At 48.0% G+C, this 2582-nt stretch overlaps 1 pseudogene across 1 annotated transcript; it reads left to right on the top strand.

Annotated features, from left to right (window-relative positions):
* The first annotated feature begins 355 nt into the window (after positions 1-355).
* On the top strand, positions 356-987 carry LOC308587351 (large ribosomal subunit protein uL6 pseudogene; annotated as a pseudogene). The gene has a single exon. The product of its transcript is annotated as a large ribosomal subunit protein uL6 pseudogene (transcript).
* Positions 988-2582: the final 1595 nt, after the last annotated feature.

The raw sequence follows: 2582 nt of genomic DNA, 5'->3' as shown, positions 1-2582 counted from the left end.
GGGGTAGAAGGAAGGCAACTGCAGTGGTTTGGTGGCTCAGGAATGGGGAGGAGAAGGGAAATACACCACCAGGACTCTTCTTTCCAAAGCAGCAGCAACAATGTAATTTGCCAGAGCACCGAGGTAATGGATTGGCCCTCCTTGCTCCGCCAGACGAATAAGGTGATAACAAGGCTTTCGAGTTTTAGCACTGCCTATGACAGAATAGCCTAGAAAGAGTCTGAGAATGGGGAAAATGATCCAGCAGGGGCTGGGTATTTGGACAGGGTTTCGGTTTTATGCCAGCAGTTTAAGTGGTAACACTTCTTTGCAAGATTCTCTGCTGTTCTAATTTATAGCTAAGGGCGCTTTCCTCCTCTCCGCAATCAGGGAGATTTAAAATGAAGACCATTCCCAGCAACCTGACGGTCGACATCCCAGAAAAAGTTGAGGTTCGTTTGAAGGGACGGACAGTTATTGTCAAGGGCCCCAGAGGAACCCTGTGAAGGGATTTCAATCATATCAGTGTAGAACTTTCTCTCTTGGGAAAGAAACGCAAGAAGCTGCATGTTGACAAATGGTGGGGTAACAGAAAGGAGCTGGCAAAAGTCCGCACAATTTGCAGTCACATGCAAAATATGATCAAGGGTGTCACATTGGGCTTTCATTACAAGATGAGGTCAGTGTATGCTCACTTCCCCATCAATGTGGTTATCCAGGAGAATGGCTCACTTGTGGAAATCCGTAACTTTCTTGGGGAGAAGTATATCCGTCGGGTGCGCATGAGGCCAGGGGTCAACTGTGTAGTGTCGCAAGTCCAGAAGGATGAGCTGATCCTTGAAGGAAATGACATTGAATTGGTATCTAACTCTGCTGACTTGATTCAGCAGGCCACCACAGTCAAGAATAAAGATATCAGGAAATTTTTGGATGGTATCAACGTCTCTGAGAAGGGAACAGTACAACTGGCAGATGAATAAAACTCTATAAATAGATCCTAAATTGACACCCTGGGCACAAAGCAGCACAGCATGCAGCAAGCCTTCAATTCACATCAGGAGTTGGCTGTATGAACCAAACAGTTTGACATTGTTTGGATAAAAATTAAAGCAATATATTTCAATAATAATAATAATAATTTATAGCTAAGGGCTGCTTTTCGGCTGACTGGAGACCATTTGAAAAGCTTGGTGTGTTTAACAACAATCAGAAGTTACTCCACTCACTTTAGTGGAGCTTACTCCCAGGTAGCCGTGCACAGGTTTGCAACTACACAACTCAGCAGATCAGGGGTGTGAACTCAGGTCTCCCTAGCCAGAGGAGAGAATTAAGGCCAGAGAGAGCTGCCCCTTTAAGGGTCTGAAACTTTCTCAATCGTGGTGCCTGGAGGAGGTAGTCTGGAGACAGAGGCATAAAGGCCTCAGTCTGGTACCAATCTTTGTTGGAGCAAGAGGCTCACCTGTAGTTGTCCATGGTCCAGGAGTCTTGCCATTTTCCCTGTGGGTTCTGGCATCAGCTCAGAACACAACAGGGCTTCTCCCAAGGCTGTCCTCATGCGCTGTCCTCTGCGCCTTCTCCAAGTGTTTTTTGTGAGATTGGAATGTGTCCTTGAAATATGGTAATGTAAACCATGAAGGTCTACCAGGCTTGCATGTTGAGCACACTGCTTTATGGAAGTGAGTCATGGGCAACTTACACCTGCCTCAATGCCTCCTGCATGTGCTGTACCAGGAAGATTTTGGGCGTCACATGGCAGGGCAGAGACGTGCTCTCCACATTCCCAGCATGTGCACATTCCTGTCTCAGCAACGTCTTCTCTGGCTTGGTCATGTCCACAGAAGGAAAGATGGCAGGATCCCCAATGATATGCTCCACGGGGAGCTGGCTTCAGGCACCAGGCCCATTGGCAGACCAACCCTGTGCTACAAAGATGTCTGCAAATGAGACATGAAGGCTGTCAATATCAACGCTGCTGTATGAGAATCCTTTGCAGGCAACCACAGTGCCTGGAGACAGTCAGGTTGTGCATCCACAGCAGTGACCAGAGCAAAGAAATGCCATGGTGCATCTGCAGCAACACAACCAGACCAGCCTTCATCTGCCCCAGCTGCAACAAAACATGTCTCTCCCATAATGCTTTCTACAGCCACAGCAGGCGCTGTAACTCCCCAAGAGTGTGACTTCACCCCCGAAGGTGCACTTCTCCATTGTCTCCCGAGGCAGATGGATGCCAACAATGTAGCCTATTGTACAAAGGTAAGAGCCACATTAGGATACAACATTAGGATACAACAATGTATCCACATGTAGCCACATTACAATGTAGCCACATTAGGATACAACAATGTATCCTATTGTACAAAGGTAAGAGCCACATAAGGGACGCGGGTGGTGCTGTGGGTTAAACCACAGAGCCTAGTACTTGCCGATCAGGTCGGCAGTTCGAATCCCCACGACGGCGTGAGCTCCCGTTGCTCAGTCCCTGCTCCTGCCAACCTAGCAGTTCGAAAGCATGTCAAAGTGCAAGTAGATAAATAGGTGCCGCTCCGGCAGGAAGGTAAACGGCGTTTACGTACGCTGCTCTGGTTCGCCAGAAGCGGCTT

Source organism: Podarcis bocagei (assembly GCF_964188305.1).
Source record: "Podarcis bocagei genome assembly, chromosome: 5".
In the NCBI taxonomy this organism is placed as follows: domain Eukaryota; kingdom Metazoa; phylum Chordata; class Lepidosauria; order Squamata; family Lacertidae; genus Podarcis; species Podarcis bocagei.
This window is presented reverse-complemented; position numbering and strand designations above follow the sequence as displayed.